The sequence below is a fragment of the Contarinia nasturtii genome, unplaced genomic scaffold, assembly GCF_009176525.2.
Source record: "Contarinia nasturtii isolate CC-2019 unplaced genomic scaffold, AAFC_CNas_1.1 Cnas_scaffold_864, whole genome shotgun sequence".
NCBI lineage: Eukaryota > Metazoa > Arthropoda > Insecta > Diptera > Cecidomyiidae > Contarinia > Contarinia nasturtii.
Genome location: NW_022198211.1, coordinates 1,117,052 through 1,143,607, shown reverse-complemented (window position 1 = coordinate 1,143,607; position 26,556 = coordinate 1,117,052). Strand labels below are relative to the sequence as shown.

General features: G+C 33.3%; 2 protein-coding genes across 4 annotated transcripts in view; one reads left to right on the top strand and one right to left on the bottom strand.

The window, feature by feature from the left end:
* The window catches only part of LOC116342303 (FMRFamide receptor), a 209,926-nt gene that overhangs the window by 96,033 nt on the left and 87,337 nt on the right, over window positions 1–26,556 (bottom strand). The window contains exon 2 of one of the 3 annotated variants that reach the window (XM_031769840.1): window positions 20,212–20,239. The exons of the other annotated variants lie outside the window; for them this stretch is intronic. The gene's annotated coding sequence lies outside the window, so the exon portion shown is untranslated. The remainder of the gene's footprint in view (window positions 1–20,211; window positions 20,240–26,556) is intronic. 3 annotated transcript variants of the gene reach the window in all.
* LOC116342304 (uncoordinated protein 58-like) overlaps window positions 1–26,556 on the top strand; it is a 149,453-nt gene that overhangs the window by 51,333 nt on the left and 71,564 nt on the right. The gene's annotated exons all lie outside the window — the stretch shown is intronic.

Sequence of the window (26,556 nt, the reverse complement as noted above, 5' to 3'; positions counted from 1 at the left end):
CTCTCTCTCTCTCTCTCTCTCTCTCTCTCTCTCTCTCTCTCTCTCTCCTTTCACCCTTGTATGCGCTATGTTGTCGCTGTGCTCGGTATGTGTTCTAAATCTAATGCGCTTGACAGGCGACAACACAAATAGTGATTTGTGTGTCATCACGCGAAATTGGCGAAAGAAATGAATACACTTTTTTCTTCGTCGTTGTGCGTGTACGTATCATATTAATCCGCAATGATTTATTCATGCTGAAAATATTTGCATGCAAGTGCCTTTTGTTTTATGTACAATAGATCTATGGGCATTTTGGATTGGATTTTCTAAAACAAATGAATGATCTTTCAATATTTTTATCGATTCTCATTTGGTAAAATCCACTCGAAAATTAATTAAATCGGCCCATATATCATTTTCACGCAATATCAAGAGAAAAAATTCACTTTTATTTACCGTCTTGAAATGCTGTGTAACGATTTTTGTGATTTAGCTATTATATAGGAATCTATTTCTGGTAAGTCAACATGTAATGATAGCAATTCGTGAATTGACCTGTGGTCCCAAAAAATAAATTTTAAATTGAACTGAGGACGAACCTTTTCACAGCAAATCAATTTTAAATACAGTCCGAAAGGTAACCGTTCGTACCAATCAATAAAAAAAAAGAAATCAAACTTTGAAAATGGACCAGCTGTGTTATGTATTCAAAATATAAATGTTTTCCGAAACCCTTTTTTCTCTTCTTTTCTTGATTTGTGTTTAAAATGTGTCTGGCCCAGAATTGTGTGTTTCTGATACCTTTTGCATTCAATCCCGACGACGGTTGGCTATTTTTTTGGCATCAAATAATGATTTATTGATTTGCTAATCGAAACGAGAATACAAAATCGGCTTTGACACAATGCTCACATCGACTTTGTCGCCAATAAACGGATTTCAAATCTTATCCCGTAAACACGATTCATTGAACATACACAAATAGAGAAGAAAATAAGTCGGATTTCTTTTTTATATTTGTCCATTGCTGGCAACGAAAACAAGAAAGCAACAACAACATCAACGGAGTCAACAGAAAATAAGAACAAACGTTTTAAAAATGGAAATCGATTCCCATTTGCAAATATTTCGAATGTATATGGAGAAACCGCCGAAATGAATCCACCAATTCACGAAAGCGGATAAAATCATTGCCAACGAAAAGAATCCGTTTATCCACCAGTTATTTACATATTTATTTAAACTTATTTCCCTCCTTTGACCATTTTCAACTCGGAGACTGTCGATAGATTTATTTTTTTTCTTCTTTTTCGTTGCATTAAATAATGTGAAAACGGGTTTTGTAAACGATTCTACTGCCATTTGAATATAAAGCGACTTTGAAGGAGAGACAGAGAGAAAGGGAGTTAGATAGAGTGGGAAAAGGAATAAAATGACTTTTATAGCGTTTCGCCGACCATAGAAAATACATACGCAAACACACGAAACAGAAAATTATATAAAAGAAAAAGAAGAAGTTGAGAAAATTCTCATAACAACATTTTCAGACCAACTGGTAATCTTCCAAGTCACCAAGTTTTTCCGTATTGAGAACTTTCTTTTGCAATTTCTTCATAAAAAGTTATGGAACCCAATGCAAACAATTTATAGCAAATAAAAATATTTTGGCACAAAAATGCTCCCACTGGTTGGTTAGTTTGTTCTTTCGTTATTTTTGCTGTTTTATAGAAATAAAAATTACCCATTCGATTCAACGTTCAATGTTCTTTTAATATAAAAAAACACATTCGTTAAAACAAGCATTGCCATGCATTTTTCCGGATTGAAATTCAAGGGAAAGGAGCGTGCTAAGCTACAAATATAGACAAACACGGGTGAACATTAAATGGATTTTGTCACGTAGACAATGAACGATATTGAAATTGATATTATACGGGTTGTTAGATTTTGTGCACCTTCAACGTAAACATTATGGTGATTAAATTAAATAGTGTATATTTTTCAGCGCGCACATTTGTGTTGACGCAATAGAAGAAATAGTATCCTTGATGCGTTTGTTTGGTCACTATTTTTAAGACGACGTCAGTAAAAAGTCCAATGGAGCATATAGTTCAAAAAGCATTAGCTAAATAGCAAGATTTATAAAAATGGTATACGATCAGAATTTAAATGCGATTATATATACGAGAGAAGGATAACTAACAGCAAAACGGTCCATCAAATGACGATGCGCATTAACGGTAGCATGATATCATTGCTATACATTGTCGGAATGCATCAACAAATCAAAATCAGCGTTCAAATAAGTTCGAAACGAGAACGAGCAGAGCTGCAACGGCCAATTCGTAAATTTTGCATTGGAAATAATGGAGGAGATACAGAATTTTGCCAATGAAATGGCTTTGCTTGAGATACAATCTTGCAATACGAGGTTCAAATATGCCAAGAGAAATGTACGATTTTGACCTAATGCTAAACGGTAACACTCGTATAAATCTTTGGTCAATGTTTTCACACTGAGTCGATAAAATACCGATTACTATAAAATTGATGGCTACTGTTTCAGCCGCACACAACTCCCATACGATTTTCAATCGGATCGAAACAGTGCAAACGTTGAAAATTTCATTGATTCTTCGAAAATCAATGATATATGTATTGAGTCTCTTGCGACTAACCGAACAACTATATATTCAATATTCTTCACCCCCAGCTTCGCCGCCTTCGAGAAAAGAAAGCAGAGACGATGAACCTTGAAGCAAAAACGAGAACATAATTACAATCAATTATTAAAATAAAAACAAAAAATCGCTCTTGGCGCAAATATCATTTGCAATTTTCATTTTACTGTGCCTTTTAATTTTCATGTTAACTTTGCCCCCGCCCACCCACTTTCTCTCTATCTCGCTGTGTCTCTATCTCTAAAGCAACTTCAACATTCCCTCGACAACAATTTCAACGATTGCCATTAATTTTCTCTCTCTTCTTCACTCTTTGTATATTTTCGCGCCCGCAAAACTTTCTTTTCCCACTCACTCGTTCTCCGTGTGAAAATTATGTGATAAATTGTCGATGTACGATTCAAGATATTCCTGATGCCGCAAACAATACGAACGACGGCAACACCATAAGAAATGGCATTTCATTCAATTAATTTTTCCCCAGTGAATGCGCATTTTAAATGGCACAGCCTCGTTGCTCTTTTTTCTCTTGCTTCCTAATTGGATGCTATTTTTCAGTTGAAGTTGTCAAGCTGAAATTGTGAAATCGGGCGACGAAAACAACGGAAAATCACAATTTTACCCAGAGTTTAACTGGGATGAAACCACAGAAATATATAAAATGTATGTATTATGCGACAACTTGCTATGCAGATAAACACACGTACATGTTTGGCGTTGGAAGAGAGAATTAGAAAAAATGTTGAAACACACAACCGAACAGTATTACAACATGGCACCGTCAGTGATTATGATCGCTCTTTGTGTGCATATTTTCTCTACTCATTAATACTTTGATCTGTGTTTTTCTGTTAACAGAGTTTGGCGAGGGGAAGGGATAGATATTGCATGTGGAGTGAGCCCTTTGAATTACACACACATATATTATTTGTTATACTCTCGTTTGATGGTTATTATATTGTTAAACTTGGTCATGTAATGCCGACGCGTTGTCAAATACAACATGAACCATATTTTTTTCTTTAAAGAACAAACAACGTGCTTTTCGTTTATAAATTATGTTTGTATGTGTGTGTGTTGTTTACTTAATAGAAGTTAAATGCGTCATTAAAATGATGAAACAAAATATTTATCGTAACATTAGTCGGTCGACTAAAGTCATAGAGCATTTGATTCGATGTTGTTGCCGAAAGAGACAGAATTGAAGATGAAAAGATCTCATCATTTGTCTAATTTTTGGTTGCTTGAATAAGTTTCCACATAAATTTTCTCTCTCTCTCACTCAGTGTTCATTCAATGATACCGATTAATGGGCAACGATGAGGATTGTTTCATAAAATGACAAAGTTCATATCATTGTTTGGTTTTTGTTTGTAACACAAGAAAAACAAAATAGCATTCCTTTCGAATCGTTTGTCCCTTTGAAGTTTGTCGCTTCAAAGGCAATTCTTAATAAATCAAGAAATCAAAGCATTGAATTTAACGGAAAAAATACAAAAGAAGATTCAAGCGCTGATTTTCATTTTTCTGAGAAGTTTCGATTTATTATTTCCTGGGGATTTATTTGGTTTGTCGAACGGGTCTTTTTATCGATTGATGTTTGCACGTCACAAGCAATATCATCTTCGTGATGCTTAAGATTCTTCAACAACAAAGTCAAATGTATCACCTTCACTAATAAGATTCAATTTTGTCGAGCTTCTTTTGGTTTTTTTACCAATCAACGAATATTTTTTGATGCTCTTTTGTTATATGATGAAAGAATTATAAGAAATAAAAATAAAAGAACGATAAGAATTCATAGTATTAGTATTAGCTTGAAGAGTTAAAAAAAGAGAATTAAGTGTTACATTTAACTGTTAAAATATAATATTCACTCAATAACGCAAATACAATAAAAAACATCAAAATTTAACATTAAATAACTGAATATAGAAAAGATGAGTGTTTATATTCCGTTTGATTTCAAAGAAATGTAACAAAGATTTGGATACAATTAAAATTTATTATTTTATCATGTATCTTGCCCAAACTTTGTATGATGATTTAGACACCGTACACTGTCGTAGTATGAATTTTACTGGTTGCATACAACTTTATTTTTTCTTTCCACATCCACATGCTTCTTCGCATTATCTTCATCTCTTGCTGTTTTTAATCTGATATTCATACATCCTGTTGTTTATATTTTTTATGTGTTTATCTATTACATTTACTTAATGTCTATTGTCTATATAGACTAAATTTAATTACCTCTTGATAAAGTAAGCGGTATTCAATTTGTGTGGATTGAAAGCTCACTTATCAATCTTTCAAAAGAGAAAAAACATTCTTTATCATGACTTTTGTTTTTTTTTTTAAAGAAATTCTTCTATTTTTGAGGATTAAGTTTGTTAGTCAAACGGAAACCCTTTTTTTTCAATTGAGAAGTTGCTCTTTCTGCCTGAAAGTTTCTGGTTCACCCAAATCATAAAAATTGTCACAACTGACGCGGAAATGTCGAAACAAGAAAAAAATATGTTCAATAAGTATTTTTTCTATGGAAGTCAGGTAGCATTTTTTATTAATGTCACCTCAAAAAGGCTTTATCAAATATGGAATGAAGTAATTTACGTGTTTTGAACAAGTATGCGTAAGGCGTATATTTTTAATCCGAGTAGATAATCTCGAAAGGTTTTTCAACTAAAAATTTAAGAAGCTTTTTCCTGTTTCCTGACAAATTTATGACGTCAAGTTCATTTTCTGTTCGTTCTCCGTGTACTTGATCTCTTTTCAATGTGTTTATATTCACCGTATGCTTACGTGAGTCAAATGATTTTCTCCATAGGTGATGATGAGGGTTCGGATTACCCCCCTCTAATATATTTTTTTTAGGAACTCTCAATAATTTTGGAAATGAGGACCTTTTTTTTGCTCTTTACTTTTTTTGGGTCGAGAAAATTCTTTCGATTTGCTAGGGATTTTCGTCAAAAAAGTGAAGAGCAAAAAAAACGATTTTATCCTCATTTTCGACAAATTTTTGACTTCGTCAGGGACCCCCCATGGTTTTTCCAGGGACCCTCTACGGAATTTTGCCATCACCCCCTCTAAAAAAATTTACGTCATCATCTATGATTTGGTCATTGCGAAAAGGTTGTGTTATATATTGATAACGAAGTTTTGATGCTTTGAAGCAAATCGATTGGCGTTATGATGTATTGAGGAAGAGAAAGAGAAATATGAAATAAAATGCTCGTCACTAATTTAAGTGAAATGAACAAAGTTGACACATTGATGCCTTTTTGAACATCGTACAATGTATACATGGGTGTGGTGTTATAATGGATTCGCAACAAGAATACTGGCAATTTAAAAGAAACCATCGTTCATATACAATAAAAAGAACCTATATCGTTGCATGTGCTCTTTCTCGATCAGGGTTTAGAAAATGTGCGTTTAACAAAAATCGCGTGTGGAATGTGAGCTTCAAATGGAATACGTAAATTATGCCTTGCAGATGTTATTAAACAGAGCAAACTGAGCTTTGCTAGCTCAATTTCGTTTAATTTAATTTTTTTTCTTGTTGCGACGCTGATGGCTGTGTAAGCGTGTATGTGACGCACATTAATTTGACTTCGTCATTGTAAGCATTAGATTTTGAGACGATACCAGCAAATTCACATCTATCAAGACACTCGAGGCACACACATTTTAGGCGTCTTGATACTAGTAAGTAGAATTCTTCATCAGTTTTCGGTGCCAATAAAATGGTAAAAGACATAAGGACAATTGTTCTCGATTTGAATACGCTCGAAAGCGACAAATGAGCGTTATGTGTGTGTCTGTTTCTTTATAAGACCAAAAACACGAACACGATAATCTCTATTTGTTATTAGTTGCGCGCATGAAATGTGAAAAGCTATTAGCTGAATGATATGAGCGTATGCATATATATTTTTGGTGCTAGAAGAAGATATTACCAGCGGAATATATTTGATACAAAGAAAAAAACAAGAAAGAAATAAAGTTCATGAAAACCCCAATCTTTTGATATCAGTACACACACATGCAAAACCATTTGCCACATTCACTTAAGATTATAATATTAGTGGCGATATATGTATTGTGAATGCTATGGTAATCTACTCTATTTTGTACATACGAATAAAATGAGACAGAGCATTTCGATTGTCTTTTGTTTACAATCGCGTAACGCCTCACTATGTATGCTTGTGGCAGCGGTTACATTTGGTAAAACCATCATATAAAAGCAGCTCACTCATTTTATTATCGGCTCAGATTAAAATGCTTTATTGTTGTCATTTTGCACACATTTCGCTCCCACTCGATCGTCGCCTCTCTTTCTCTTTTGAGAAAAATATTTTCCCATTCCTGTGTGGCATTTAAACCACTATAGAAATTCCATATCTTATGGATGATAATAACATACATGTATATGAAAGCATTTGTTTCACTTGTACATTTTAACCGTCGGTGCATTGTTCCCTTCTATCACCGTTTCTCCTTCGTTCGATTTTTATTCAATTTCTCTCTTTTTTTTCGTAAAAAAATGCATAAAAAAATGCTGTATAATAAAAATAATTTACAACTGTTCGAATTTAAAATACCAAATATGGAACAACGCATTTTTCAATATAAAATTCACGTGAGGCATGCCATTATGAAGTCATTTCATGTAACTTTTCATTTATATAAAATTGGCAAAATTTCGATGTAAAATATGTATAGTAAGAATATTTGAGTTTGCAAACGAGATTAATTATTGATTTAACTGACAAAATTAGGTTCAATTTAAATGCAAAAAACGTTTTCAGTTCTTTTTTCGCGTTTTCTTTTCAGTTTTCACATTTAATGCATATTTGAATGCATTTAAACATACAAATCGAATGCATGTAATATATATAATTCTCGATCTTAAAATAACAGTATAACAATTTCATTATTGTAACATTATATTATTATTGTTCGTAATGGGAATTCATGAATCATATCAATGTAATTACTGGATTATTCAATTATTTGCATCTCTCGACTGAATTCGATTGTTGGTGTGCATGTCTGCCGATACGCATACATTTAATTTTTCAATTCATTCAATCAAATTGTCTTCGATTTATTCAATGAATTTTTGCGTTGGTGTGCCTTGCGATTGATTTTTTTTTTAAGTTTCCATTCATGTTATAATAATAATAATATATATTATTTATTGTTAATTTCCAATCATTATCATTTGCTATGTTTTTGTTCATCATTTGTACAAGATAATTGTGTTTGAATTAACACAGAATTTGCATTCAATTGGAAAAAAACGGATTCATTCAGCTCGTTATTGGCTCGATTTCAATCCAAAAACATGGTTGGGCTATCAACTGTTTTTGATTCCGTGTAAATTGTTGATTCAGGGTGGCAAACAGGCGCCATAATAATTTCAGCAACATTTTTTGTTGGTTATTAATTTCGGTTTTGACTGTTAAAATTCATTTAGCCAAAAGCTTCAATGGAAACAAAAAGTGTACACGTAGCGTGCATTGGTCCATTGAAATCTACCGCAGATTTGTGTTGATCATTTGCAATATCTTTTTCACGACACCGGTTTGGATTGATTTATTAAATTCCGTGATATTTTATTGCAATGTGAAACGGCATTTTCAGAATGCATATATACACCCTCACATAAAACTGAATAAAATTGTTTTACATATTTAATGATGGTAGATGCACCAGGTGTCACGCTTCAATCGTAAAATGTATCATAGAATTTCTCACGTATTCGTTGTTCACATTTTTCTCCTTCTGTCGAATGAACTCATCAGAAGTAATTAACTATGAAATGCTCATCAACACAAATATATTTTGATGATTTTTGTCTGCGTTTGCAGTATGAATCACGAGAAAAATAGATTAGATCCACCTAAATATAACATGAACAAGTAGTGATGTTTTAAATTAATATGGCATACGCAAACACGTCTTTCTTTTTTACAACATCATAACATATTTTTCTGCAGTTTATTTGGTAGTCATATTTTTTCCGTTACTCTATCAAACGCTCGAGCATTTTGCAGGTGATTTGTCTGATTCGCATGGCATACGGCAACGAATGGGAAAAAAATAGCACGGTGTCACACATTTGCATCGTATGTTGTATTGCATATCATTTGTAATGGAGAAGCATACGAAAAGTTGAGAAATAATAGTGAATCTTGTCGTTTCATGCTTATTTCGGTTAATGTTATTTATATTCGACATGCTTTTCATATTCTCGAACTGCAGATCGCGTATGAAATCGTGATATATAATAAAACTAGGATTTTCGACTTTATTTTGTTGGAGCTTTACTGCAGTCATACTAACGATTAACTCACGTATTTTCTTGTTAATATTCCATCGTATTTTGGCGCTTTTTCACAATAAACAAGCTTTTTCTTTTATTTTTTTTATTTTTCTCTTCTTTTCACCATATTTTCATGTCTCACGTTGGAAATATACGCAACCGACAACAGTTACGCATCAATTTACCTCGTGCATGAGTACGCTTGATTTATTATTCAACGCAATTTCATTTGATATGAAAAGAGAATGTGGCAAAGAAGAAAAAAATCGCATTTTAATGGGGAAAAACATTGTTTTCTAATTTTTGCTCGCTGAATACATTTTATTATCACACATTGTCGCAACAAAAAGCAATAAAATGAGAGAATGGTTTTGTGTTCTGGTGAACGTGAACTGTGGGTGCGTCGTTAAAAATCAATGGATGTCCGTCTTGCTATAGCAATTGAATTGTCCGTATGTTACACGGGTTTCATCAGGAGAAATTCGGTTTTATCACTTTCTTTTTGGTAAATGTGTCAGTGCATAATGTATACTCGCTTCGTAACGACCAACAATGATCTTAATTTCACCTTTCCTCGGAACAAACACCGCAAACACGTTTACATATACACATTCACGCTACGATAAGGGAAACGGTTTTTCAACTCTTTTATATGCTCTTCGCTCTTGCTCCCTTTTGATTTCAGTTCATGCATTCAACCGTAGCAAAAGTATGCAAGGATTCACACACATTTATTATGTCGTTTTGTTAAAACTTCAACAGCTGACATCTGAAAAAAATAGAGCGAGAGAAAAAGAGCATCGAATAAATAAATAATGGGTGAGCGCATGTATTTTGGCCGTTTTCCATTGAAAATACAAAGAAAAATGGTCTCGCAACGCTATGAATACAAAACGTGGGTCTCCCTGAAATTCGTATATAAAAGTCCATTTCAAAAGCACCAAAATTAAAACACACGATTAACATTCAGTCTCTCACTTAGTCTTTTCTGTACACGCTCGTCAAAATGTTCACGCCAGTTGTGGCGAATGCCGTAATTCCGAATAAATATTAATATATGACAATGGCCACAGAAAGCGAAGTCAAGCAAAAACCCGGAAAATTGTGGACTTTCAAGCGAACTATGTTTCAATATATTTTCAAAAGCACTCTATAATGAAAAAAAAAATGTTAAAACTTTTCAACATAATTAAATAATTTCACATTACACCATCAGCTGAGTGTAGGACCTATAGTGTAGGTCATTAATATATTTTATAGTGTATGTCGCATGTGCATGCAATGGACATGAGATTCATTTCAAAAGGACAGTTTATTTTCATGACATTTAATTTAAAGAAACTGTGAAAACGAATGATGACATTTTGCATGTGACTATTTGCGATACAATTCAAATATTATTCATATTAATTTGATAAGCAAAAATCGAATACACAAACACACCTTTGGATGGTTCACAGTAAGCACTCTTGTATCATTTATTTAAAATATTTCAACCGAATGGAATTGGTCACTGCTATTTACATTTTAAACATAATATTACATCAACCCCATTGAAATTGCTAAATAATAAATTATTAATAATGTAGACCGATACAGCAAACATGATTTGTACGTCAATTTCGTCGTAAATCACGATTAAAACTTGACCATCATTTCAAGTAAGTCTTTTTTGGAATTCAGAATTTTGTTGTATAGTACTTCAAAGATATTAATTCCATTTCTATTTTTCACAGCGCTCATAAAAACTCTAATGGTTCAAATTAACGTTTTCAATTTAAAACGAGATAAAATGTTCGCATCACCATAAAATGTAAAAAAAATTATTTCCGGTGTAAATGCAAATGAAAATATTGCGTCAGTATAAATTCAACAGATGGCATAGAATGAGTGCAATTTGATGAGACTCACGTGCGCCCCGCAATTCTAACACGTGAATTACGATAATGTTTGAGATACGAAGTTATGCACTTCAAATAATTTCGTGAATATAACATTAAACGAGAAATTACAAATTAGCGTGTTTTGACGTGAGTCTCTATTTCTTTCACTTTTTTAATCTTTAAATTCGAGTGCTTAAGACAAGAGCAATTTCTCGAAAACTGTGTTGAACACTGTTGTAATCATTTCAGCTCGTTTGGCTGACACAACGAAATACTAGCTTCAAATGAAGCCCATTTTTGTGCACTGTTTGACAAATTATGCTCAAGTTGAAATGAATGACATCAATTATAACCAAAAGCTGTGGAAGTCTCGATCTTTTTTTTCTTTAATTAAAAAGTAAATTAGGAATGTAATATACTGCCCTCATGAAATAATAGCATATTACGAAATTATATTGAAGCGGAAAATGTTCAGTCGTTTTGAATTTGAGTGACATTCTTTGCATATATATTTTTTTTGAAATTTGCCGTTTACATATTTGTCTCGTCAAATGGAGTCTTAAATACTTTGCATAAAAGTTGAAAACAATTTAAGAAAGAGATGGAGAATAACATAAAAAACTGGCTTTTCGTGGAACTTGTTTTTCATCATTTTCTTTTTCTTCCATTCAGTCCAGGTTAGTCATATCAACAAAGTTTGATATCGCACAAACTAAAAACTAATAAAAGAATTATATGCGCCTTTTAAATTGCATATTTGATAGTACAGATGGTTAGAAAGAAGCAAAAGAATTCAACACTTGAACAAAAATTCCATCCTCAAAAATTCGTAATTCGTATCGTTCGTTCATCTACTTGAGTTTTTTTTTGGAATACAAACAGCATATAGAAGTTTTTGTTAGTCCATTTGTTTGGGTGTCATGTATTTTGAATCGTCTTTCGTTCGGGACATTTTTTAAACGTTGCCATTTGTATTTTGCAAGAATTAAATCAAATGGAATGCGCATTGGATGACAATGATAGTATCGTGAGTCTCGGTACCAGCCAAACAGAATGAAATGCGTCACTGCAAATGGCAGCAATGATGAAATGAAAAAAGTGTGCTCACACAATTGTCGCAAATTCAACATGTTATTTGAAAGCGAAAAGAGTATAAAAACGAAATTTTATAGTCTCGAAAATGACTCACGCTACTTTCGTAAAATAAGTGAAGAGCGCTCTCGCTGCAATTGAATCAAAAAAGAATTTAATTAAATCTGACAAAGGGAAATTTTCATTTGACACAAAATGCCACACTCAGGAAAACTCCACATTGTTGTTCTCTTTTTTGTATGTATGTGTCTGTGTGTTACAAAAAAAAGCACGAAACGTCAATGGAATACACCATCTTGAGTTGGGATTCAAGTGAATTTTCACACTTACTGTTCAATTGTTTTTAAAAGTTATTCACTTTTTGGTATTCATAAAGTATATTAAAGATATAGAATGCAATGAAAACTGGAGCACTTTGTATAATGTCGCGCACTTCAAGTTGGGTAATTTGTTGAGAGTGGAAAGAAGATAGAGAAAAAAGACATCATCAAATTTAATATGCAAATTCAGTGATAATGGCACTATTTTAAGTTAAAATTTTTCAACCAATTTATATTCATAATCATAACAGGAGCAGAAATTCTTTTGTTCAAAAACTTGAAATGGCTCATTTAACATACTGGCACTTGATTCGACTATACAGGGCGAACTAAACTACCGTCGAGGCATTGTATTTGTAGTCTTTTTTGTAAAAGCGTACCAGCGAAGTGGTGAACAACGATTGAAATACTCATTTAAAATGCACCCATTCTGCATACCACACACATACATTTTGGACAGCAACTTTGCGACGAGAAACACTCGATTCTGACCTCTCGACAGAGAAGAAAACAAAACAAAAACACATTTAATTTGCATATTCATAATTTTTTAATTATATCATTCTCTAGCTTTGTTTTTTTTTTCTCTCCTGCACAACCATTGGAAAAAAGATGTTTGGCTTAATGATGATAAAATGAATAAAGGAGAAATCCGGGCAAATTGTGTTTATTTACAATCCAGCACTCAATTATGCAATATACAAAGAGCTAATGCTTTAAACATTAACATTCTAGTCAAATATGCACGCGCACAATGCCGCAGGGAAAAGTACATGAAAAAATGCCACCATATGAGGGCAGTACTTTACATATACGAATAAGACTGAAGTTCAAGAGAATAAAATTCATTAGCATGTTGAAAAACAGTGGCAAAAAACATGAAAGGCGTCGAAAAAATGGTAAAATATGATGATTAAATTGCGCATGATTCACTGCCTTACCAAAATGAAAGCGAAAATTGACCAGATCACTGCGATGAGATAGCTACGGAAGGATTTACGAGAGATAAAAATCATTTGAATGGGACATAACCGTGTGAACAACTTTTTCATACTTTATGATTTTATCTAGACAGGTAAACCGTTTTATTTTACCGAAAAACGAATTTTACAGTTTAATGATTGCGCTCGCCGGTTAATTTATGGGCATTACATTTTTACCTTATTTTATTGCAACATCATTAAATTACGCTCTATTATGACCATGTAAAGACATTTTTATTTTAGCTCAATTCAAGGAATCTGATTTTGAACATTTATTTGGGTGTACTGTTATATACATATAATACTTGCTTGGAAATAGCTCCATCGGGCTATTAATCTATGCCTGAAGCTGTTATAGTGTATCATAAACGGGATACACAAATCATCACATAAAATGTTCAGTCATATGGTATTTGGTAAAATTATCAATACAGCCAAAAGTCCGGCCAATCTATTGGTAATAAGGTTAATTTAAATTTGACTTTGAGTGTTCGGATCAGTGAAGCTAAAAATCAAACGAATTACCCAAATCTACTTGTTAGTTTGTTGGTTAGTCCACAGATCAAAATTCATGGTTTATTAGTATGTCTCCAATCTTTTTTATGAACATGCGCGAAATACATATTTGTCAAATGCGTTGAATTTGCTGTCGCTTATCTCTATATTATTAGTCTCAGCGCTCGTCGCTTGCAGGGCAAAAAGTGAAACAACCATCTCATTTTGAAATGTATCTGCAAAGAATGTGGTCTATACATATACATCTCCATGTACCATGTCAATATCTAAACTTCGCGACAAGCTATTTCCATTTCTCGTTCTGACGGATGCAGTATCACATCGTCATCGTCACTGCGGCCATGTCGTATGTATGAACATAATTATAAAATAGCTTAAATGATTTGAAATTTGCTCACCATATAGCACTAATAATAAATGACAGTGCATGTCATTTTCACAATTTGCACGACATTTTCGCATGAAGAAATCACAAAATGACTAACAAAACTCAATTTTTAACATATTTATCTGCATGTTGCTGCGTTTTCTTCTCTCTTTTATCAAATAATCTCTTCCATTCATAACACAAGCATTTTGTATTCAACTATGGAGACGCACGTACAAATCCAACTTTCTACCAAAATGACTCCCGCCATCATTATGAAACTTGTCTGAAGATTACTGAGCTGAATGTAGGCACAAGCAGAATGAAAAAGCGCACGAAAAAATGAAAATTCAAAATCATTTTTTGCATGCATGTACTTAACTGCAGAGTGTATCACACATACACACACTTAACGGGAGTTTTCAATTACACATTCAATTCATCTGTGCAATTACATGAGCCCCGAAACAGACGAGCGACGATGAAAATGACATGCCAACGAATTCATTTTTTTTCTCGACAATTTATAAATGATTTTTTATGCACGTGGCAAACATATTACGTTTTGATATGAATTGGCGCAGAAATTTTAAAATAGCAAAGGAAAAGCTTTCATTTGATGAGTGAAAAAAAGATGATATTTAATGAGTACAAAAAGCCGTCTGTTTGTTGAACTTTTAAAAAGATGGAGTGAATGAATTTGATTATGATTGCAATACAATGGACTCGATTTTTGGGTGTGCACTTTGATGCCATATGTGTTCAGTTTGCAAAATATTATTTTCGTTTCTTTATCATTTTCTTTGAGACAAGAATTTTTGTTGAGACAAGATACACAAGAGAATTTTTGCAAAAAGAGATATTTTATTTCTATTCGGATGTCAATCAAAAAAATCGCAGCAAACCGAAAGGATAGAGTACATCTGAGGTGGGGTGATGTGATTTCTGAACCAAAATGGCGAAGGGTTATTTGACCCTGTCTGAGCATGTATGACTATCAATTCAATCGTATTAAAAACTGCTTTGGATTTGCTCCACGAAACATATATTGAATAAACGAAATCAGGACAAAAAGTATCGACAAACCACTGAACAATCTTTGCAATGAGAACATTTCGATGATCAATATTTTCGGATACAAAAATCATTTTAACAAAGTGAATCTCAATATATTTTTGGATAAAATTCGTTCGAATACCGTGATTGAAACAAAATTATGATGATAAGCGATACATTCAATCAATCACGATATGCGATCAGTAGACAAATTGAATTCCGCGATTAAGCTGACGGAGTAATTGGAATTTTGCCTCGACATCCGCCTGATGTCGGAAATAATTATATATGAGTTATATCGCTGAACGCTGCAAAACTCTCTCTATATCTCAGAATCTGTGTTAGTGTTTGAGCTGGAAACAGCATTGTTATCGATTATCGTTTAGTGAGAGCGCGTGCATATCGATTCCGAGAGTCTGTGCGTTGAAAATCTATTTCCACGAAGCGAAGTTATATGCAATTTGCCATTCACGATGGGTGTAAAGCAGCGTTTTAGTTTTGAAGAGCATCACGAGAGAACAATGCAATACAAATTGAGAACATGAATTCCAGCGATGCGAATATAACGTGACTCTTCCTCTCAAAATAGCTCGCCTACTGATTATTATTTGCGTCAAGAAAAGTGGGGAAAACGCTCTTCCCAAAGATAGTACGATATGTGAGAACAACAAGAAGTAATTTCAAATCAGAATGCTTACGGATCTTGTCACAAACACTCTAAACTCAAACACCAATTATTTAGTTAATTTCCACTTAACCAAAATAGACAAATGATATTAAAGCAATTGCGAATCAGAGTTTGATAGAGAAAAACCACAATACGGGATAGAGCAAAAAAAATATTTCCACATAATAAGTACGAAAGTATACACTTTATTGGTGTTTTATGCTGTATAGCAGTTTACAAAATGCATTTTATTTAAATGATACAAAGCGACACCTTTTGGCACACGGTTTACTTCCGGTGCACTGATAAAAGACGGGCGCCAAGAAAGTAAAGCAAAAAAGCGAAACAAGAACAACAAAAACACTTTTGAAAACGCCCGGGAATTATATTTTATATGACGTTTTTCGTGTGTTTGTTAAGGATCTTGTCGTACAAAAGGAAGTAAATGGTAGAATAAAAGCTTTTTCGCCACGAGCCACATGAATGAAAAGAAAGTGCACGACAGACTAGTGCAAAAGCGAGAGTGGAAGTTTTTCTTCATGAAGCGAATGAAATATCAAAGAGAAAAATTTAGTCGGGAAACAAGACTTTTTTAAAAACGAAAAAAAAATGTTGAATTTTAAGCTGCATGACGCCTGTGATTACAATCGGATAGTATGTGGGTGAGACTACGTTTCTTCCTTTCTTTTTTCTGCATATAAATCATACAAAAAAAAAACTCAAACGAACCCACATAAAATTGATATGATACAGCAACTGTCCTTTTTTCTAGCATTCGAATTTACTTCGTGGATGTATTGAAAAGCAAGTTCCTAAACAGAAAATATGTTTCTCCGGTTTTTTTTATTTATTTTACACCATGGCGCATAAAATATAAAAGCTGAATGCAAATGGATAAATGGCACAATTACATATATAAAATATTACATTCACAGCAATTCGGATATTTTTCGGGGGATCGGAATGTAGAGGCCAAGCATTTTACAAAAATCGTATTTTGTAGACGTATATTTGCAACACTGCAAAACAATGACGTTTATATTAAATTGTAAGCAAAATATTTTGCTTACGAAAACTGCATGCATTCCACGCCATTTCGAAAGTTAGCTCGGATGCCACTTTGCTTAGGTGCACAGCGACAAAAACGGTGGCACTAACGTGAAACGAATAAAAAAGAGAATGTGTGCGCCTGTGTGTGTGTGTGAGGGGAACAAACTGCGCTAAATGGGGAGCACTTCCAGTGAATAAGAGTGTAACAAAAATTTCATTGATATAGTGTACACTATTGTGATTTTATGCTGCTATAATACAATGTGCTGCAATAAGCATGTAAGTATATATTTGCCGTTGACAGAAATTGTAGCTAAAATATCACATGAAACGCAAGCGAGACAGAAAGATAAAATAGAGGAATGCTACTAAAAATGCCAATATTCCGCCTTTTTCATTCCATTTTGTCATCGAGTTTTCGCTTATTTTTCCTTCGTATTCCCTCTGAATTCCATTTCGTTTCCAATTTAAATTTATCAACAAAATTATGATAATTTATGAGCTTGAAATGGCGCACCATCTGAACCATTGATACCAGCACACATCGCCCTCTCGCATTTGCAATGCTTGCGTATTGCCTTTTTTACAAATGATAAAAATCAGATCATGCGAAATTTATTCAGTCAGTGAGACACACACAATAGCTACTATCATCTGAATAATGATATAACAATACACGGCATTCAAAAAATGAGAAAGCGAAAAAAATATACCGACGTTGACAAAAACAAACCGCAAAGAAACTGAAACTGAATAGCAGAATCATGTAGAATTGAGATTTTGCTCCACCCCGATCGATTTTTGATAAACATTACAACAACACAAAGCAAACAATCAGTGAATATCGGAAAGCGTAAATGCATTTATTTGATGTTTGTATGTTGTTGATGCTGTGTGTTTTTTCGCTTGGGGTAAAGTGATCGAAGCATATGGGAAAACAAGCCCAATCGTCGCTGGAATGCAGTAATTTGTTGTTTAGCTCTCGGACCAATTTTTCCGGCCAGCACATATACACATACATTCATAAAAACGAAAGACAATCATCATTATTTTTTTCCTAGCTCGGGTTTATTCCATGGTGCCTTTATTTATGTTACATGTTTTTTCATCTCGAGGCCCCAGTTGCACTAATGTACAACTTCAAGACGAACAAGTCCACAAATAACATTTATTTCAATTCACAACGCGCGCGCGAAACAGAAAAAATAGGAAGAAAAAAAAGAGAGATGCGTATGTTTGCGTTGTGGGTCGTTTTGAATCAACGTATATTCCATTTAATCGCCTGCAAGCTAATACGTTATTTTTCTTTTCGCCAAAGTTCAAAGAGACTCGGCCTTGTCCACTAACTAGAATTTTGTTGAAAATGCGCGCACAAATACAACGCTTTGATCAAACATGTTCAAAACATGGGATTTTTTTTCTTCTTTTCTTGTATTGCCAATAAATGAACACAACAACACCAACAACGCAAACCACAATTTATGTGCTGCACGAACGTGAAATCCAAGAAAATGGCCATGATATAAACAGAAAAATCATATTTCTCTCTGCCATTCCATTTCTCTTGAGGTTTTTTTCTCTGTGTGTTCATTCGTTTGCTTGGCATTCAATTCCGACCTCCAGTGTGGTACCAATTCTTATAAACATTGTGTTTGGTTGTCTACTCGACCAATTCGAAATGGTGAACAAAGCGATTCTGGTGTGGTATGGTGTTGAGTTTGAATCGCATGTGTCTACCATACACAATGTATTTTGTGTATACATTTGATAAACGATGTACTGTGAAAACGATCTAACGGCGAGTTTTACCGATGCTCATTTATTGTCTTCATAACAACAACGGCAGCAGTCGAACGACAACGAACCAATTATTATATTTTCTTCTGTATCTTTTCTCTGCATTTTCTCTCTATTCATCGATTGAACACTTTTCTCTCGGATCGAAACAACAACCAATCGAATCGTATCGATATCGCCGGTGAATTGCAAGCATATCGTCGACGCTCAGGTGGTATATTTCTGACTGGATGACTGATGCTTGTTGCAAAAAGAAAACCAAACGATTTATATATGGAATAGCGCGCTGAAAACACACACAACACGGGATAACGATTTGAATGGGTTTGAGTAATATTGACGGTTTCCGCTGTCAAACACAAAGCCCCAATGCATTGAATCGACTTGGTTATTCAACTCAATTATGCCATTATTTCGCTTCACTTAAACAACACCCGATTCCTAATTAGGTCGAATGTGCTACGAACAAATTATCAACTCAATTTTACTCATTTTGCATGAGCTCACCAGTGACATCACAAGAAAAGAAGAACAGGCGCGTCCGTGATAACAATGCACACAGTATACACCGTTGGCGATGCGACAAAAATTACAATATTCAAAAGTTTCTGCTGTGGAAAGTTTCCATTCGATGACTCTCACCAAAAATGCCAAGTATGGCGAATGAGTTTGCTTAATGATAACGGTTTAATCAAGTGAACTTATGAACATGCTATCAAGTTTTTCTCGGGCGTTCAGTCGATGCAGTATCATTTTATTTTCTCGCTACCTTTTGTTCGGTTCTATTCCCATTGCATAGTTTTCTAAGGGCATTGTTGTTTTTATTGAATGTAAAAAATGTATCCCCTTCACTCTATCGTTCTTTATTTTTTCATTCTTTTTTGAACGGTTTACCACTTATCTTGTCTTTTTCTTTTTTTTTTATTATTTTTGTCTATTTCTTTTTTGATTTACTCCGGAAAAGTTTTGCGGTGTGATGCGAATTTTTCGCATTTAATCCTGCCAATGGAAACAGGTAGGAACAGTGTACATTTGGACACTGGAGCGAAGCAAGTTTTATAACATTCACTGATTTAAGAAAAACGTTGCAACTGCGACACAGAACAAATTTTTATTGAAAATATCTGCAACTAGCCGCAGGTGGATAAAATGAATGTGTTGAAAACATCCAAACAATAGCTGCACTTAACTGAATGCACCGAAGACTGAAAGAAACGACTGCACGTGCTAAACGTTGTACGATTTTCTTTTATCAAGTACGTTCTTTAGATGAATTTCGTTGGCACAACGACTTGTAGTATTTCGTTCTCTTCTTTAAAGTAAAGCTAACGACAAATGGAGTAAAAGTGAAAAAAGAAATCCTGTGCGATACAACTATATGGTCACCATATTAAATTATATTGTGTTATAGATTTCGTAAAATAGATAATTTTAGACAAAGTTTGGTGAAATTATATTACGTTGGAGAATAAACATAACTTACATTATGTTTAGACTTTGGATGCATCTCACTGGAAAATAAACAAAATAAAAGAAATGAAAATATTTTAAAAAATAAGAAGATATCGGTTCAAATTCTAAATAACCGTTGACAATAAAGTATAAAAACATGTTATTTCCATTGTTCATTTTGATACAAAAAAGTACAAAAATTACAAATATGTCATTTTCGATGGGGATGACACACAAAATTTCACTTTTTTCAAAAACATTTCATCGAAAACATCAACTACAGTCCCGCGGTAAAACAGTCATTTCTATGTTCGTCAATAAATTTATTGATGACATAATTGCTACATTTTATCGCAATTGGTAAAAAAAAGAAGTCACATGAAATGGATTTTGCCATTGTTCACAGAGAGACACTATGTCTTCGATGATTATACAAGGAGACAAGAAATTAAACAAAAATGTATTTTCCGTGCGGAATTTTGGCCATTGATTTTAATGCATTGGTATGGTTGCTCGATATCTTATTCTCTCGATCGCAAAATACAGATAAATTTTAGAGAAAAAAAAAAGCAATGACCACACATTTTGTCGATCTCAGCCAATTCTAGCAGCAAATAGTCTGAAAAACTGATATAAATTGAAAAGAGAGGAAAAAATAACAACTTTGGAGATTCCTTAATAGCCAACCGATCGGAAACATTGTCATCAAGTCGGCAGTAGAACAAACGGGCGATTATATCGAAACGATGTCAAACAGGAAAAAAATGGCAGCAACAAGGAAATTGAACGCAATAAATTTGAAAACAATTTTATTTGTCAAAAACGAAATAAGAATCATTTTCGGCAATTTTTTTTCGTTCGACGTCATTTGCTCAATATTTATGACTTATTGAACTGCGATATGAACGATTCAATGGAAAACCTTTGCCAGTTGGAAATAATAGAATGGAAATAAGGAAGAAAATGCGTCCAACAACAATGACATCGATGTGATCCATTCCATTTGAACTGGATGTGCAAAAAATGTTCATCTCTTGGTTGGAGTATTACGTGAGTTATGTCGCATGGTAATGGTGCTGATGGTGACATTCAGCTGATTTAATGTGACCTCAAATCATTGTAGTCGCATAATCGGACTGGCAAACATTTCATCGCATATTTTCAAACGAAATTAGTTCGATTCTTGACAAACATTTGTGCGCCACGTAATCTGTCTACACATTCTTTTAGAATTATGGTCGAGAGAGAAAAAAACTTGGTTTTCCTTTCAGATTCCACAGTTTTCATAACAGATCATAAATCTTTTCGAATGAAGAATCATGGATATAACACACGAAGAAGCGTATATGACACGGCAAAATTATGCTTTCACATCACGTTCAATTATTATTGTAATTTGTTATAAAAAAACTTTCCCATGCACTTGCACGAATATGCATTGCATATACACGACGGGGAATACAGTCCAACTAATGAAACTTCCGATGGTAAATTGAAATATGGGTTAAATAAAGAAACACATAAAGCTGTTTTGTACTTCTTCGAATCGAAATGCATGTTAATTTATTCACAGCTAATACTGTGCGAACTACAGTCAAATATTTGAATTTCATACTTCAAAAAGTTTCACATGCATTCTATCAGAATAGACAACAATGATAGTAAAATTGAAATGCAAGAGACATAATACACTATTTATTGAAACTTTTATTGAACCTTCATTCAAATTATTAATTAAATGTCTCCAACGAATATTGTGAAATCCCTGTATTATATAGAGATAATTATAAACTTTATAGCCATGTGAAAAGTATTTCAGGTGTATGATCCACTTTCAATCAGAATGTTTAAATAAAACTAATATACTTCTTGGAAATTTGGCATATTCACATTTTATGGAATAAATTATTATGATGGAGTCTTTGAGTTTAACAAACTAAATCTGTATGCCGAATTGAAAGTTCCAGTGAATAATTTTTTTTCACTAAATTCAAAAAAACAATGAAACTAACGCAAAATACGATGGAGAGTATATTTTCCGGTTTATTCTGCAGTAGCAGCAGGTGGCGAAAATTCAAAATGAAACAAAAACTAAAGCCGGTTTGGTTGCCTACCGTTAAAATATTTGAAACAAATATAAGCTCTTTTTTAATGGATGGTTTCAAAACTGTTAAAGGGCAACGAAAATGCTTGAAAAGTGAAATATGCATTGTGCATTAATAAAATGCAATGTGCTTTGTACAAATTGAATCGTATATGTGTGCATGAGTTTAAATTAACAAAACGCCGCCCATATTCTGCTTGTTAAATATTTAAATAACTTATCATGTGAAATTTGATGTGTCGTTGAATATCTCTATGAAAGAAGGTCTGTATTTGTGCCATGACAAAGAATGTCGTTCTTTTATCTCTTTGACTCTCTCATTACTTCAAAAATTAAATTTAAATTTTAATTGAATTTGCAGTAGAAAAAAATAAATTATGTGAGATAACTCGTTCCGCTTGACTCGAAACAGATTTATTAGGTTGGCTTTGGTACTGACAAAATAAAATGAACCTAAACACATACTGTTAATGTTGGCTTTTGGTTATCACATGGCCTGGAAATGCCTATGTAATTTACATATAAACGAGTGAGACTCAAACATGTTCTTCTTTTTCCATCAAATATACCAGTGGCGCCACCAATTTTACATATAAGCGCATACAAAATTTTCAATATGGCTGCGCCCATGAGAGAGAAAATTTCGTCTCATTCATTTCCGCCCCATGGGTTATCAATTTACGGGCAAAATGTGAATCCTCATTGTGCCAACGAAAACGTATGCACACGTACTCACCATTGTATATGAATTTCATGTGAATGTGAATAGTTGAAGTTTCACTTGAAAAAAAAAGTAGAGCATATAACGAATGAAACATATAACAAGGTGCATAAAATAGCAAATGTCTGAAAACATATATAGCACCAACTTCAAACGCCAAATCAACTTAAAATTTTATATAGAAATTGCTGTTTCATGAGGTACACCAGATAGTTGGCGATGCGATAATCAAATGCAATATACATTGGGCCGATTCTGTACGTGCTACGATAACTTCATAGCTGAATTGGCTTTCGTTCTAGCAACGCTCAAGCATTTGTGTGGCTCGCTATTATTTTCATTTATTATGTGGTTTCGACCATACACGTTCATTACGCATACACTATGACACTTTTCGAGATGAATATATATATGCGCGAATGAACGACATATAATTTACGACCGTCATCCCAGTGAAAGTACATTGACTGTCATGTACTCCACATATAAATGCATTCAAAATTCATAGTCAATGGCTTCAGTTCAGCATGAAAATTCCCAGATTGCCAGATATCGAGTCGAACGATTGTCACGTTGTACAATTTAAACTTTGAATTTCATACAAACGATATTGCCTACAATGGAATTTTCAATAAAATTGATTTGAAATTTGTTTAAACTCAAACTTTTGGTTTTTCGCAAAATGGTTAAATATGTAACTTGAAAATTGTATTTCAAAATTATTTTAATGCATCGGCAAAAGGGAATCACAGTTTATGTTCAATGAAAACCGAAATATGTGCGTGAACAATTGCACTTCGCACACGGTGCTTCGAAAACAAACAAACCAAACGAGATTATTAATGAGCTTTGTGCCATTGTTTGATGGATTGAATGCATCGACCTGTTTATATGGAGTGGATTGGGTATATGACCGGAATATGCGATGAATTTAAATAATTTCATTATATTGTGAATTTGTATTATTTGATACAAATAATTTGAACTACTGCATTTTCCAATTAGCGTATGTGCAACTGTTCGCACCCATTGGAAGTCAATGACCCTTAACCACTAAATGCAGTTAGTGCATGATCCATCCATCCGCTTCGGATAAAATATCAAATGGATTGCATTTTGATATCGTAAATAAAGTTGCGTTGATTTTTCGACAAGGTTAGAAGTTTCATTTATCATTCGCTCTCATTTTCACACAACCAAATTAGAATCAGTTTTCAAACGAAATATTTCTCTTTAAATTCAATACAATTTGAATAGATATTGTTTCCAAATCTCAAAAACTGACGCAAGTATACTAACTAGCAGCGTTAATTTTACCGCATCGTTTATTTGTTTTTTTTTTTCCTCGAAAAATATCTCGGGTAGTTTTGCTCTATGTTTGTTTTATCGTTCCAACATATCCGCAATGTGAACCCTTCTGAGTCTGGTTTGTGAATCAACGAATTCCAGTTTGAATGTGAAGTTTATTTTACTCACGGCATATGGGAAATTATGAGATGAAAAAATGAATTGGTTTAGTCAAATAAATCATAATTGTGTAGGCAATCCGTTGATTCACTCGATATCATAGGTGATGACGAGGGTTTCTAGGGGTCGGATGAAACCTCCCTAAAATATTTTTAGGAACCCTAAACAATTTTTGAAATGAGGACCTTTTTTTTTCTCTTCACTTTTTTTGACCGAGAAAATTCTTTCGATTTGCTGAGGATTTTCGCCAAAAAAGTGAAGATAAAAAAAAACGATTTTAACCTCGTTTCGTACAAATTGTTCACATCGTCAGGGACCCCCATGAATTTTTCCAGGGACCCCCTACGGAATTTTGCCATCACCCCCCTAAATTTTTTTACGTCATCATCTATGCTCGATATTGTCACGAATTTTGCGTTACAGTTATGATTTTTACCTCCGAATATCATATATACGGTATATGTGTTGTTCGTATGCATTGTGTATCGCACATTCTCATCCGCCGCGCTGTACTACGAAACTCATCTATTTCTCCCTTTGATTGAGGTGTGACAGATTTGTTGATTCAATACAAATGTACGCAAGGTGTGCGTGGACAAAATTAAAGTTTTAAATCGAAGCGGAATGATTCAGTTTCAGGGTTGTGACGTGTCAATATTTGCAAACATTTGATGGCGGTGTCCTATAGCAGTTTTTTCTATCGAAACGTACTTTGGTTTGTGCATACTTTTAGTGATCGGATGTATTTTTTTTTTTTTTAATTTTTTTTTTGATTATGTCCAAATCTAAATCGAATAAATATTGCTGAATATTACTGAATCTTGGTAAAAAAAAAATGTGTCACCTTTTAGTAAGTTTCACTAATTGGTTGTTCAGTCAATTTTTATTTGAGAATGAAACACTAATAATTGTATGATAAGAAGTGCTTTTAACATGTCTTACTCTAAAAATAAATTTAACATCAATTTTTTCGTTTTCAAATAAAAAAATGCGATAGAAGAAAAAACCTTTTAAAAGATTATCAATAGAGAAAAAAATAAATATATATAAATTTTCACCAATTTTAAAGGTGTTTTTAATACTTTAATCTTATTTCCGGTGTTCGTTTTAATGCTTCAAATGTGAAATGTTTGTCTTTTTCGACCATAAAATATTATAAAGAATAGAGTTTTATAGCATAGCGATTATTTTTAAAAGTTGATCACCGTAAGCATCAACTTCCATATTAGGAACTTTTTCGATTTAACGTAAACCCAATTGCGAAATGTCATTCCTGATAAGTTATTAGGAAAGTGTATAATCTTTAAACAAGTACTCCTCATACCATGAGCTCACAGAAGCAAAACGCTCTTAAAAAGCCCATTTAAATTTTTGATGGATGTGGCATTTTCTGAAAGTGTTCAGTTTTTTAGTTTCGTTTTTTTTATCTAATTGTCATCTCGGTGCTATATTGTCTGCTCATGATTTGCTGTTTCGACTCTGAATAACACTTCGGTAAACATATAATGAGCAGAAAGTCGTTGATGTAGTATATGGCCGTTGAAAGTTTTCAACGACAAGAAATGTGATAAGCGAGTGTAAAAGTTTATCAGCAAACGTCTGAGTTGAATGCAGGCGCGAACGCAACGCAAGCATACCTTTTTTGGGCGCACCACATTTATTATTAGAAAAATAATTTCTAGAAGAATAATTTGGAAATAATTTCTACTCCTAGAAATTAATTCCATTATTCTTTTCTAGGAATTAATTTCAATATATTCTGGTAGAATTGGAATTCATTCCTGGCGAAATTATTTCTAGAACTTCTGCCACTTAAAATTTCTAGAAATATACTATCTACATTTGTAATTTTTTATGCATATGTGTTCATGTACAGTGAAAGTGTAAAAGAATAATCCATATACTTTTCTGCGAGTTAACTTTTTTGAATATCCGCTGTATCACTTTGCGAGCAAACTATTCAATTTTTTATATTTTGGTACATTTTGTGCTGGTTTTAATATATTTTATTAAATTATGTAGATTACATGAAAAATATGTAATTTACATGGTAGTAATCTACATTTACAAAATGTAAATTATGT